The sequence below is a fragment of the Pholcus phalangioides genome, unplaced genomic scaffold, assembly GCF_987345545.1.
Source record: "Pholcus phalangioides strain wild (caught in Gottingen) unplaced genomic scaffold, Ppha-v1.0 ptg000007l_1, whole genome shotgun sequence".
Taxonomy (NCBI): domain Eukaryota; kingdom Metazoa; phylum Arthropoda; class Arachnida; order Araneae; family Pholcidae; genus Pholcus; species Pholcus phalangioides.
The window spans coordinates 6,147,533-6,163,077 of record NW_028301600.1 but is presented as its reverse complement, the minus strand read 5'-3'; the positions used below and the strand labels follow the sequence as shown (position 1 = coordinate 6,163,077).

General features: G+C 33.8%; 1 long non-coding RNA gene across 3 annotated transcripts; it reads left to right on the top strand.

Annotated features, from left to right (window-relative positions):
* The first annotated feature begins 474 nt into the window (after window positions 1–474).
* On the top strand, window positions 475–15,223 carry LOC149084841 (uncharacterized). Of its 3 annotated transcripts, XR_016192765.1 has the most exons (5): window positions 475–737; window positions 2,014–2,116; window positions 7,352–7,423; window positions 14,574–14,662; window positions 14,748–15,223. It is a non-coding gene; the product is annotated as an uncharacterized LOC149084841 (long non-coding RNA). The 3 variants fall into 3 exon arrangements; XR_016192764.1 differs by lacking the exon at window positions 2,014–2,116 and having other exon boundaries at window positions 482–737; XR_016192766.1 differs by lacking the exons at window positions 475–737; window positions 2,014–2,116; window positions 7,352–7,423 and adding an exon at window positions 10,102–10,284.
* Window positions 15,224–15,545: the final 322 nt, after the last annotated feature.

The following is a 15,545-nucleotide window of genomic DNA, read 5'->3' as shown; positions in this document are numbered from 1 at the left end:
TTATATTTTGAGATAATACATGAATCTTCGGATACCCGATTCCCTCCCTCGACAAAATATATAAAATCGGGGCTTAAAACCCCGAAATTATTTCTCACCGGGCATGTCCCCCCCAAGGGTGGGGCTGACGGGGCTCCAGCCCTGGAGCCCAGGACGATCCTCATCATCTTCGGTTTATTCACGTTATAAATTCACTATAGGGGGGGGGGCGTGAGAAGCCTGGTCAAAGGTGCTAGCCTAGGGACTCTGCTCCACGATGTGGTAAGGGGGCCATTGAATGGCACAGGGGCCCCGCGTTTGATAAGGGCGGCCCCCCAGTAAGTCACCACATTTACTTTTGGTAAACATCATCCACGTTTCTCTGTGGCAAAGGAGGAAGAAGCCGCCTCTTATATAAAAACGACTGCCAAGTTCAATGCCAACGAAAATAGAAACATTTCAAATCGGAAGTAGAACACTGAGACGTGAGAGCAGTGAGAGCTCCGAGAAATATAGTGTATATATTTTATGTATTTGGTTATTCTTATTTTTTCCTCTGAAACTGCGTTTGTACAGCTGAACTTACGTTGATGTCGTCAAACAAAGAGACAGAAGAGTCCTTTTACTAAAATGGGGCGGATCTTGTGAGAGTTGTCTGACTGTCTTGACGTCTTTTCCGATGTCAGAGCTCGTGATTTTCGTCAAAAACAGCGGACGCTTTATAATACACGCGCGCGTTTTTTACAGACACGGTACAGGTGAGAGTGCTTTATTTTGTCACAAAAATAAAACAAAATAAAAAAAATACGCGTACAAGTGTCTGTTTTTGTTCTCGCCAAAAACAGAACAAAAAAAAGTCTACATATAAAGGAAAACTACGATTATAATCGCGAGATGTTCGCGTTATAAATAGTGTCAGAGCCGCCCTTAAGGGTGCGTGACAGGTGCGGTCACACCGGCATCACGTTTTTGGAGGCCCCGCACTTACCGTAATGATAATTTGTTTTCGTAAATTCTGAATTTTCGTCGATTCTAAAATTTTAGCATGCGGAAGCATTTCTTTCATTTTTATATTCTGGTTTTTAGTTCTGAATTTTCGTCTGGTTGGGGAACTATTTCTTTCCTTTATTCTGAATTTTCATCAAAAAAAAATCTAGAAATATTTTTTCCATTTATTCTGTTTTTATTTTGAAAAATTTTCATGAATTCTAGAATTTTTAATTTAGATCGATTCTGGAGAGTTATTTCTTTTATTTATTCTCAGAATTTTCATAAATTCTAGAAGTATTTATTCTGAATTTTCAGAAATTTTGGAATTATTTCATTCATTTATGCTGAATTTTTATCAGGTCTGTATTTATATCTCATTTATTCTGTATTTTCATGGGTGCTCTCTCTGGGATTATCTCTGTTAATCTCTCATTTTTTCCATTTCTGATTCATCGATGCTGAATTCCCATTAGTTCCCAAACAATTTCTTTCATTAGGTCTCAATTTCAATTGGTTTTGAAATTACTTCTTTCATAAATTTAAAATCATTTTTTTTTATTTCATCATTTAATTTTCTATATTTTTTTGTACTGAAAAATTTTCAGCATTTTGGATGTGCCGATTCCCCCCTTTCCCACAGAATGTATAAAATCGGGCTTAGACGCCCCTAAATTATTAAGACGCCTTTGGCCTCGCCATTATTTTCGCACCGGGCCCAGCGTCTGGTAAGGGCGACCCTGAATAGAGGGTTTCTAATTTTTACTAGCTTAATAATTCATTGGAAAATATTTTTCTTCATCATCATCAGTTATTTTTTTTTTTCAATATAAAAAAAAATATTACAATTAATGCTATGGGGGGAAAAAAGCAATCAAATCACAACCTGTAGAATTCAATATTATTTTCGGGATCCGAATTAATTATGTTTTATTTTTCTACTTGATAAGTAATGAATATACATCATGATATGTGTCGGTATCATTCTCATAACCTTTATTGCCTTTTGCACTTGAATATATATATATATTTTGTATTCTATTCAAGGGCAAAATGAACAAGAAGTGACGTTGTTGTTGTGGCCCACGAGGTTCTTTTTTCATAACTGAAGGATCTTCTGGTCACACCTCCCATCGCTTGGAGACAAGGCGTAGGTGAAGAATTTGCGTGGGGAATCCGAGAAAACTTATACGTAGTTGGTGTTGTTGAATATCTGTTCCGACTTGTCTCCAACCTCAGATCAGAAATACCTATGTATTAATATACGTATTATAAAAAAAATAATAATAAAGAAAGAAACACAATTATACGATATAAAAATGGCACTTGAGGAGCCGTGATTTATGGATACGAGTCTCGACAATTTCACCGACCCACGTATATTTTCTCATTAATGCAAGTATTATACGCATCATCAATGATCGATTTCGACTATTTTATAAGCATACTAGCTGTTACCCGCAGCTTCGCTCGCGTGGATTTGGTAATCTGAAAATTACTTTGCGATGATTCTATAATATTTGAACCCCTCATGACCCCCTTGGGGGGTTGAATTTTCAGAAATCTCATTTTTTGGTGGGTATCTACATTATAAAATTTAATATTGACAAAATTTTATATTTATAGCTCCAGTGGTTTCGGCTCGGCCACGATTGCCCCATATAACATTTGAAACGCCTTACGAGGGTGAATTTAAAAAGTTCCTCTCTTAGTGAGTCTTTAGCTTATTAAATAAAACTACTGGGGCTAAATTTGATATTGATAGCTTCAGTCTTTTCGGTCAGCGATGAATGCTCCATATAACCTTTGAGGCCCCCTTATGACTCCCACTTAGGTGTCGAATTTAAAAAAAAACCTTTCTTAGTGAGTCTTTAACGTCATGAAATACAACTACTGACCAAATTTCATAAATATAGCTTCAGTGGTTTCGGCTCAGTTATGATTGCCCCACCTATCCTTTGAACCCTCTTACGACCCTGTAACAGGTTGCAATTTGAAAAATTCAACTTAGTGAGTAGGTAAATTATAAAATAAAAATACTGACCAAATTTCGTATTTATAGCTCCAGTGGTTTTGGCTCGGCATGATTCTCTGTATAACTTTTAGGCCCCCCCCCCCCCTTATGACCTTTTTAGGTGTGGAATTTCGAAAGGTCCCTTCTTAGTGAGCCTATACGTCATGAAATAAAATCACTACCCAAATTTAATATTTATAACTTCAGCGATTTTGGCTCGGCGATGATGAATCAGTGAATCAGTCAGTCAGGACATGTCATTACACAGGGTACATAGTTAATAGGACGTATGGCGTATGACATTTTACTGGTGAACCGTTGATCCTAGAGGCATACTTCCAATAAGAAAGAGTATCCAAATCACGTGTAATATTCAGATATGTCATTCATGTTGCAAGGGGTTGTTTAATTATTAAAATAAAAAATTACATTTTTTATACTAACCCCATGTGCCCGAAAATCCAATTAAAAAGTTGTTTCCATGCCGCTCCCCATGCCAACAAAATAATTACACATTTCCAAGTGCAATATTCACTGAGATATTCGAGTTCCAGAAACCGGGGAAAGTTGGGAAAAACAGCGTTAAATGCGGGTAAACCGTTTTACCCGCATTTAACCCCAACTTTTCTCCGTTTTTCGAATTTAAATATCTTTGCAAACATTGCACTTAGAAACGTGGAATTATTTTGTTTTCATCGGGAGTAACAGGGCAACAACTTTTTAATTGGGTTTTTGAGCACACGGGGATGGTATAAAAAAGTTAATTTTTTTTATTTTAATAGCTAACAAAACCCCTTGCAACATGAATGACATATCTAAGCATTACACATTATTTGGATACTTTTTCTAATTGAAAGTATGCCTCTAAAATCAACGGTTCACCAGAAAAATGCCATACGCCCTGTTACCTATTCACCCTGTATATATAGATGATCAGTATAGAGTCATGGACCCCGAGAACAAAAAAGTCTTCATTTCGAGCCTCAACAATAGGTGTCTTCAAGATTTGTGAAGTTACGCGGGCCACATTCAATGGGAGGGCCTCCCTCTTTCTTGGTGACCCATGCAATGAAAAAATTATGGCTGTTATAAAATTTGTGAATTTATTTTGCAAAAAAATATATAGTATATTTATATATATATAAGTAAATGTGAATTATATCAATAATTAATTAATAAACATTAATTATTTAGTTATTGTTTATTAACTTGACACATTTAGAGGTCGTTCACTCCGCGTTTTGCTCAATAATACCCAGGACTATCAATCTGATATTTAAAAAAATAAACTTTTACCTTGTAATAGTAAATTCCTCAACAAATTTACCCCAAGGTTTTTCCTTCGACCACTATTGATAAAAAAAATTCTGATGTAATTCAGAAAATTTTCTCTCATTAGTTTTCTGTAGCTCTCTTATTGCTTCAATGTGCAAACTAGTCAGTAGAATTCTGGTCAAGATTTAATATTTCTGTAGATATATCGCAGGTAGTATCGTAGGTATTCTGTAGATTCGCACAGTAGAAGAAATGTCTGTATTACGGTTAATGTGGTAAATCGGTTGCTGTGCATATTTGTCAATCGTCTTGGTAAGTTTGATAAGTTTATCACTTTTGCCAGCGAATATGCGTAATACCCAAGCGTCGATGTAAATTTGATAAATACTGAAAACATTATCACTTTTTTACAGGAGATTATGCATAACAATCACAAGTGTTGTTTGTAAGTTTGATAAATACGTCAAATTTATCATTTATCACATTTATCTGTGATTATGCATAATACTCTATTCTGATTAGTGAATTTGATAAATATATAAAAAAAGTTCCAAATGAGTCTGGTATGTGCGATGAATCTAGTCGGACCCCGATATAATGATATCAAATTTTACGATCGTACCCCGATTTAATGATACAATACTTGCATGAATTATCATTGTATATTATTTAGTACGATTTATCGTGTTTACCAACGACACGACGCTTGGATATTACGGCTGGTCCAATTAATCGATTACTCTGGTCGGTTAATCGATCAATTGTTAATCGCAGTTAAAAATTTAAGTTAAGTTAATCGACTCGATCAATTCGATTAAAATCTGTTTAAAAATACGAAATTTAACTTGATTTGTTCAACGAAACCGATTGGATGTCTTAAATTATGTACCTACATATAGTATTTTGGATAAGTGACCATATATTTAAAAATATTTGAATCAATATTTTGATCACATTTTTTAGCATGGTGAAATGCAGTTTGATTCAACGAAAGCTGGTGACATTAGCTTCAAATTGAGTTCGAGGACTAAAATTTATTATCTCCAATATGAGCAGTAGATCTTCCTATTCTTGGCAGCGTGAGCTCCTCTCCTCACATGTACCATTTAGGCGGGGGTACCTATGTAGTGAAACAAACAACAGTATAGAGAGATATAGATGGCTTTTTTCTCAGCCAGAGATATCAAGGAAACAGTTATTTTTCCGGATATTATGCTGAGGTGAGCTCGGAAAGAAAAGTCATCACGTCTCCGCCGGGACTCGAACCCAGGCCCTCTTGCATACCGGGTAGCATGCTTGCCCGGTATGCAAGAGGGCCTGGGTTCGAGTCCCGGCGGAGACGTGATGACTTTTCTTTCCGAGCTCACCTCAGCATAATATCCGGAAAAATAACTGTTTCCTTGAAACAACAGTATAATCGAAAGTAGTTTTGAACTCAGTGATTGATCTAAAATAACTGATTTTAAAAAAAAAAGATCCAAGGAAAGAAACTCCAGAATTTTACAAAATGTTAAGCATTTTAAATTGATTCAAGTGAGCAGTTAATTAATTTCTAATTTACGTATTCCTACATTTGTTTACATCTGGTGAAAAAAAAATGAATAAAAATATTTTTATATATAGCACCGATTTATATTATATAGTTACGACAAAAAAAAAAAAAAATCGATTCAAATTCGATTAATCGATTAAATGTTTTTGGTTAACCAGATAAAAATTTTAATCGATTCCCAGCCCTATTGTATATTATGCATAATCACCATTAAAAGAGATAACTTTTCTAGTACTTATTAAATTTACCATCGACGCTGGGGTACCATACATAATCACCGGTAAAAGTGATTTATTTAAGGAAATTTATTAAATTTGCCGACGCCGCTGCGGTACTATGCAGAACGCCGGACAAAGTGATAAATTTATTAAAATTTATCAAACTTACCAAAATGCTTGGTAAGTATGCATAATAACCAGATAATAACCGCATTTATCACATTTACCATAACAGATATACCAATTGTTCGCACAATAGAAGGATGTTCAATGATGGAATGTTGATTTCATTTTTCACTAATCGGTGTCTTGGCAGGCCACGGGTTGAAGATACTTACTCAATAATATTCTAACGAAAGATGGCAGTGTTTTTTTATACCTACTGGAAAATCGCCAAAACATTTTTTTTTTTTTTGCAATTCGCGCGCGTAGTAAGTCACAGAACAAAGACTTCAAGCTTAAACACCAAAGTCGAAGATATTAAAATTTAAAAGCTCATATAAAAGTAAAAGACAATGCACTTTTCAGATATAATCTACATAATTATGCAGTTAAGTGGTCATTGACCCTGACCGAAAAAAATCACTAAACATAATTAAGATTATGTCTATTTTCTTGCAGAACATCAGCTAACAGCAATCTTTGACCCCGTGGTGGTGATGGTACTCAAAGACTTGGAAAACCACTACGCCTTCAGTATTTTTCAAGTTAACCAATAAGCGCCTTACGATTTCGCGTAATAATGTTGTCGTAGGTAGATTAGCAATAAAAAAAAAACAAAAGAAAAAAATACGAACCAATACATCATCTAATATTAGATCTATCTCATTTCATTTTGACTCTTTGAAATTCAGCTGATTCCTATCAGATCTCGTCAGCTGTAACTATTCGGTTTTGCTTTAGTTCTTTAATTTGGCTATATCATTGAATATAAAACTAAAGAATTATCTCTGTCGATACTAATGTTACCTTTTTTTAGGAGCCATTCAAGTATTACGTCAGCAGATTTTTAGCCATTTTTAACCCTCTCCCCTTCTTTGTCAGCAAAACTCTGGCACCCCCTTGTCAGCAAAATTACGCCAGCTCTGCTAATCCTCTCCTACCGCATCAGAGGTGTACACAGGGGGAGAGGAAGGCATAGGGGGCTCGTGTCCCCCTCCCAAAGACTACATGAAAATTTATTTTTGATGCAAAAAAAAATTAAAATTTCAAAAGAAAATAATTTTATATGTTATTATAGTAAATTTATGTTATTTTAGTGGTATTTGAAGACTAATAACTCCGAAATTCTCTTTTATGAATTCATTTTATTCCACTCTCCCTTAGCCTTTCGTGCCTCCTCCAAAGGTCAAACATGCGCACTCCCCTGATTGCGACTGAACTTGGAGAATATACATGGTGAGTCCGACCACTACTGTCTGATACTGTAGTGAACTTTGCTATGAATGCACAGGGGTCATTTTTCACATGATAACAAACTGAATAGTGAACACACTATATTTTTTCTTGTGTTTTAAGTTTTAAGCATTAATTAATAGAGTAGTACAGATTGTCGTTGCTAATTCCTAAAAATCACTTAGAATTAGCAACGACACAATGTGTACCACTCTGTATACCAGTATATATATATATATGAGCCCCCCCCCCTTTTCCCTTGAGTGCCCCGTGCTGTGCCTGGGTGGGCCCCATGCCTTCAGACGGCACTGCCTCATCATGGGGTTTCTCTAAACATCAGAGATATTAATCAGTCAATGTCAAGATGGTTACTTAAAAACAACCATTTGAGTAATTTGGGGTAATTCCTCTTCTTATATGCTATCAATGCAATTGGATGGAATCAGTGTGGATGGTGTCTGGTCTTGACTATAGTGCAAGGCGAGTCCACACCACGCGTGGTCAAGTTTTTCAGGGGAGTACATAGTAATTAAATACACAAAAATACACAAATTAAAGATGTCATTAAGAATATTTCATATTTTCATAAAGGGTGATTGACGACGTAAGAATCATTCAAACCCCGTCCCCCATGTCATAAAAAGTCAGCAAACAGCAAATCCGAACCACCCCCCCCCCCCATCGATGCTGGCGTAACTTGAATGGCCCCTTAGGTACAATCACTGCAATGAGTTTTAATATTTAAATACAAATACCAATACAAAGGCTACAACAAGCAAATTGCCCAGCGAGGTGGCTGAGAAAAGATGTCTATAAAAAAATATGGATGTCAAATATAACACGGGGCCCGATTTCCGCATGGGCAACATGGGCATTTGCCCAGGGCCACATGTTTTAAGGCTCCAAATTTATAATAGCATATATTTTACTCTAGTTTTTATAAATTTTATTTGGTAAAATTTTGGAAAATCAAAAAAAAAAATTCCTAAATCAAATTATACTATTTCCAAAGTGCCCTATTAATGCAAACCCAAATTTAAAGAAAAGCAAACCCTGTTAAATATCGATTTTAATGTTATACCAATTAGTAATATACTTTAAATAGCATATACAATGCACCTAATTGCAGTATTTACTTCGCAACAAAAATATGTTTCAATGTGTCACTGCCTTTTGTTCGATTCCTCAATTTCACATCTTTTGGCTGTAAAATGGTTTATGAAACGATGACAAGAAAGTTTGCATGTTTGATCAACACCAACTCCTCAAATCTTCATGAAGACTCCATATATTTGCAGTGTAAAACTTTATGCATCTGACCTTGCAAACACTTTTTTGCAGACGAACTGCAACAATTTTTAGCCTTGGTTCAGGTTGGTGACACATGCTGCTAATGTTAAATAACGCTAGAGGTTTAAAAGAGACGTTTCTCTAAATGTTGAGACATTGAATCATCATAGACAACATCACCAATACCAAACTGTTCTATAGAAAGATCATTCTTCTTCTTAAAAAGGATAAAATCATCAGTTCACTCCAGTTCTTTTACAAGAAAAACTGTCATATAATTAGCTTTATTGTGTACTGAAGCTGAAATATAACTCAAAAATCAGTTTTTTTGACATTAGCAATAATTTTGCTCATATGAGAGTGCGAAAAAAGCATTTATTGTAAGATATTCCATGAAGAATTTTACATTACATTTCTCATACCCTTTTTCTATGTTTCTACAAACAACATATACTGTATTTGCTGACTTACTAAACCTCTTTGACCGGGGGGGGGGGGTAATACTTCTTTTCCTCAGAGGCCCCACCAAGTTAAAGTCGGGTCTTTAAAATACAGCAACCCAATATAGAAACATATATTAATAAAAATTCAGAATTTACGAAATTTGGCAAATTGAAAATTTACAAAATTTTAAAAATTCTGATTTTACGAAATTTGGCAAATTGAAAATTTACAAAATTTTAAAAATTCTGAATTTACGAAATTTTGAAAATTAGAATTGATGAAAGTTCAGGATTAATGGAAGAAGTAAATCCAGAACTGATGAAAATACAGAATTAACGGAAGAAAAAAAATTCCAGAATTGACGAAAATACAGAAATAACGGGAGGAAAAAAACTCCAGAATTGACGAAAATACAGAAATAACGGGAGAAAAAAAATTATAGAATTGATGTAAGAAATAATTTCAGAATTAGTGAAAGCCTCCAATAATACCGCGAATGTGGAGCCCCAAACAGAGCTGGGCCCGGTCTGTCGCGCACCCCAAGAGCGACTTTGAGTTGAAGGGACGAGGTAATTGTATAAAAAAAGTCGATGCGACCAGAAATACAGAAATGTCCTGTAAAATATAGATCATATGGTCGTATACTTGGGCCGTAAATTACTGGTTCGTCGAATTGTAGCAGACATTTTACTAGTTCTTGGGTACGGAAAGGTTGAGAAACGCAGTGTTACGTGTTGCAATAAAATACTCACTCGTAGCGTGCGTTTTGGCAAGAACTTTGATACAGCGGTTTTCACTCAACTATATAACTAACATGTTTACTTTCTTTTCTTTTGTTTTTTTTTTTAAATTTTCTTACGCTCTCGTTCAACGTTATATCAAGCAGTGTACACGTACGAGTACGTATTAAGCATAGTTTGAGTTTACTCACCTGGTATAAGTGCGATTCGTAAATCTGTCGAGCGCTGTTTCACCATGTTTTTAGAAGAAACATCGGCAAAAATTGTCAAGTGGGATCGTATGCGAATTCACTTTTTCCCATCGGTTTCTTTTGTCTTTCAAAATCAAAAAATATATAATGAAAACTTCTCGTATAGCCAATTTCCTGAATAAAAGTTCTCACAATAAAGGTAATTTTCCGAGCATTTTAGATTTTTTTCCTCATAGTATAAACTTTTCTAAATTTTATTTATCGTATATAATTCACGAATTTTTATTTTGTAATTCAAAATATACAAATTGTTTCAACGCACACAAGAAAATAATTGATTTTTTTCCCTTGTATCTATCAATTAAGGGAATAATTGATTTCATTGCTCAACAAAAAAATTTTCCAAAGTTGCAAAGGGGAAGATTTTACAGTTTCAGGGTATCTTGAAGCTGCTGATTCCAAAAAACTGGTGGTTTTGCGAAATCAACTCAGGTTTTGGAGATAATATATATTTTCAGCATGTCAATGTGGTGTGCAGTCACTAATTTATGCGTCGGATTTTTATATTTTTATTTATTTTTATATTTTATTTACATTTTTATATTTTATTTACATTTTTATATTTTATTTACATTTTTATATTTTATTTACATTTTTATATTTTATTTACATTTTTATATTTTATTTACATTTTTATATTTTATTTATATATTTTTATATTCTATTGACATTATTTTATTTATATCATCATCATCATTCATCAGTGGTCTTATTATACTAATCTTGAAAGGGTGAACTTTCCATGGCATAATGAAGGGTATATAATTATATATTTTACTCTCTCTGTAAATGGGATAAATCTGCTTAATTATGCACAATCACCGACCATTTTTTTTGAAAGTTTGATAAACTTTGAAAATTTATCATATTTACTGGTGATTACGTATAATTTCCAGCTCGTACTGGTAAATATGATAAGTTGTTAATGAATTACTTAAATTTAGCTCAACATTATGCTCGAACTAGGATGATGCTGTTTAGCTTTGTCCAGGATGATGAGTTCAATCGGTAATGTTTTGTTTATCGGTGATTATGGTTTAAAAAAGGTGATAAATGTGAAGAAATCTAATATTACAAGACTGATAATAATTTATACGTTTTTATCCTTAAAACATTTATTTTCATTCAATTTCATTTTTATGGCAAAATATGTGAAGCGCACTCATCACATACGCGGAAGAAACTGATAAGTGGTTGAATTTAAGTGATATTTCCGCATGATTTCCTTCATGTCTATCATACTCGCCAACTTCATTCGGGAATTGAGCGTAATTATCGGTGATTATGGGTAATCGCTAATTTTTCAAATTTAGCCTAAGATATTATATGTACTACCCCGTTTTATTTGTTAACAGTAAGGCACATTATAGACTAGAGAAAAGTGAGATGTGGCATTTAAAATAAATGCTCACGTAGGTATAGCGAATATTATCAGGAAGTCAGATTGAGGGAAAAATAATAATTTTCTCACCACTTCATATAAAACTTGGTCTAATGAAGCAATTCGTTTGGGCACCATATATAAAGATAGCAATTGCTTCCAATACATTTGTAAAACGTTTCCAGGACTGAACAATGAAAAAATGCTAGCAGAGATTTTTGATGGTCCTCATATTTTTGAACTTGTTAAATATCAAAGATATCAGTATTCTTGAGTGATATATATTGAATACTTTCAATAATATTTCCAATAAGTCATGTCTTATTTTAGTGATTAAAAATATTTTTTGGATAACCACAAAGCAAAGAACCGTCAAGAAGCGGTGCAAAATTCGCAAAGTTTGTAATTATGTTTTAAATTTTTCATAGTTTGTAATGAAGTTTTTATATTTTAAATTTTTGATAATTTGTAATGAAGTCTGAAATACAGTGTAATTAAGCTTAATTACACTATATTAATAAACTTGGTATAATAATTAATAAACTTGGTGTAATAATTAATAAACTTGGTGTAATAATTAATAAACTTGGTGTAATAATTAATAAACTTGGTACAATTAAGTTTTTAAACTTTTCACATAGTTTTAAAAAATTAATTGTGGGCACAAAAATGCATTTTTTTATAGTCACTTGGACAAATTTCCAGACAATCTGGGTAAATGAGGAATAAAGGGAAAGGTTCCATTATATCAAAGTAATGGAACACAGGCAGATGTCCATTCATAATATGCACATAATAGAAAATCATAAAAGTGCTTTTCCTTGAATTAATTAAACCATTTAATTTTGTTTTCATTTTAGTAGACTAAATGCAACATCGCGTATTATTTAGCATACCATTACTACTGGCGTATTCAGATTTCTTAAATTTATTTCATTATATTTATTTAATTTTATTTTTAACTTGCCCATTTACATCAACCATGCAGTGTATTTTTGAATATTTGCATTCATGGATTAAAAAATAGGCAGTAATTAGTATTATTATTGATTTATCTTCTGATTTATGTGTTGGTAACTTTATTAATTAAATTATTTATTGCATTGATTTAATTTTAGTATTGATTTACGTTTGTCAGTTTCCATGCAATTTGTCTACTACGCGTACACATTAATATTTATATTTGATTTTCACTTTATCTTGGAAACTAGAGCCAGTCTTCAAAAACAATGTCAGGTTTGGAATTTGCACCCCCAAAATTACCCTTAAATTATTAGAATATCATTGGCAATAGAATCAGTGTTGAGCAGTGTTATTGATCGTAAATTATGTGATAAACGATGCATTTAAGAGATAACTTATTGTAAAATAGACGAATATTTTAAGAACCTAGCAATTTAATTTTTGATACTACGGTGTATTTTAATTTTTATAGCCATCCTTCTCTACTCTATTTTCATTCTCTTAAAAATTACTATGATGATTTAGAACATTGTTTCTCAACCTGAGGTCATGCGGCCTCCTTGTGGTACAAAGGTATTTTAAGGGGGTTCACGGTTGAAAATCTAGTGAAAAGGGAGTCGTGACAGGGCTTAAGGTGGGGCCCACAAAGTGCTGTGAGAAAAATTCAGATCTGAAAAAATGAAGCTTTAAAGTGAAATATGGGGAGAAAAAGTGTGACACACACACACTACTTTCAAAATCAAGCACAGTGCCCATAGAAACAGACCCATCTTAATCTATGTGTCACGGCCCAGGGGCTTCAGGTGTAATTGAGGTCCGATGAAAATGTTTGATAACATGTTTTTCGAGGATAAAGTATGTGGTGGGGGAGGGGGCTCTTCCAGCTAGGTAGGAGAGCGGTGCTGCTAAGATAGTCCTGATCAGGAACATCTTATTAATACATGGGGCCCATCTGGGTATGTTGTCCAGAGGCCTCATTTCCATAAGGGATCTATGTGATGAGATCAGGTTCTATGATTTCAGAGACTGAGTAAACATATAAGCTGTTACTTCTATCTAAGTACGGGACCCTGGAACATCATATTGCCCGAGGGCCCATGGTGTTGAGAGGGCATTTTTGTGCATAGAACCATCACTGATGAATCACGGGTACGGCCTTATTTCGGAAATATTTGTTCACATAAATTTACTCAAAAAACCGATTCGATAAATAGGGTCTCGCTCCTGGATGAGGGTTGAGGTGACCATAGATAAGACAGGGGGGGGGGCATGGGCGAAAAAAGGTTAACCCTCTGTGGTCCCATTTTCATTTGAATATGCATGGCCAATACATGGTCAAAAAAACGCATTATACCAATTTTTGTTCTAAATTGTTCTGGTATTTTAGAAAGCACATCTTTTAGTGTCTTTTCAGTCAAAATATAGCTATGTAAGTACAATAATTTTTTATCTAGAAAGAGTTAATTTTTTGTAAAATCGTATCAAATTGAGGGGGGATTGGAAATGAATTCAAAGTAAAAACTATTCACCTTTGCTAAGCATGATTTTATCTGTTTATGGATAACATTAAAATCAAGGAAAACTTGATTTTACCCTTAATTAATCATTTCAGCTAATTAAAAATCCACTCTGATAAAATTCTACTTTAAATTTCTATGTTGATGTATCGTGTTTCAATTAAAAATATGCTAACAGCATCAATTGGTTTTTGTAAAAAAAAATTTCAATACGTTTTTGGGGGTAAACCATAGAGGATTAAGAAACACTGATTTAGAATTTTATAGAAATAATTAACTTTTATTTTAACCTTGAACTCAGTTTGTCAGTAGTAATTAAATATATAATCCATGATGAAAAGTTGAAAAGTTTTTATAAGTGAGAAAATAACGCGATTCCTGCATCGTTTAGCAATCAGAGCATTGTCGTGTTTTCTTTTTGTTTTCTAGTACCATCGAAATCACAGTCGGAACGTTCTCGTAGTTCATGACAAAAACATTAGTATTAAGTTACTCAATGCCCCCCAAAAATATTTTCTTTTCTATAAGTATTTTTTTATCTCGATTTTTTTTCTCCTTGAAACTCAGGTGTGTTATGGCAATTTGACGTTAGCTAAGAGACAAGAATTGTTTATTTTCTTTCTGGTTCTCATAAGAAGTGTCCTTTTTAGGTGACGGTAAGTGTAAAATTGAGTTTCTCAGAGCTTGATGCCATGAGGAATGCCTTCGATATTAATCTCCTTTTTTTTTATTTTTCCAAAGTGACTTTATATGACTTGTCTGGACCTAAGGCACCGCAATGTCGTCGCAGTCAAGACAGAAAAGAACGTGTCAACTCAGGAGGAGGTTCGGCGCCGCACCTTTCCTTTAGGCTTTTATCTCTTTGCACAAAATATCATGCGGCACCACCTTCAGATTCGGCAAAAAATCTTTTTCAGGGCATAGAAAATGGTAAAGAGGCACTTGGGGTTATATAACAGTGCCAAATCTCTGATATAAACAACTCAACTCAATTACATCAAAGGTATAAAACATCGCACTTGACGTATTCCTACTAGAAAACATGCTTCCGAACGATTTAAACGCGTGCCCTGTGCTTATCTCGAGATTTTACGTATATAAAAATAAATCTAGTTTTGTATGAAATCCATATATGCTGCTTTTCATCTACCCTTTTCTTCAGAGTGTTTCGTTATAATCATGATCCCTTGTTTGGTTTTGTATTATGTTCACTGATAAATGAGTGGATACACAAGTTTTTTTATATATTATACACATTTTTTGATTACCCTTCATTTAATGGATCAATTTCTGGGCACACACATACGTGGCAATGACACATTAGTAGGACGCTTATTCTACTTAATTGACCTCTTACCACTTGGAGCTATTGCGTGTGAATTATTTAGAAGAGTCTAAAAGGGGAAAAAAAATACAAATATAAATACGAAAGCAGAGTTCACAACAGGCAAACTACTCAACAAAGTAGCTAGGAAAAATAACTAAAAGCTAAAAAAAAAAGATGAAATACGAAAAAAAATTATAAATAATATTGAAAAA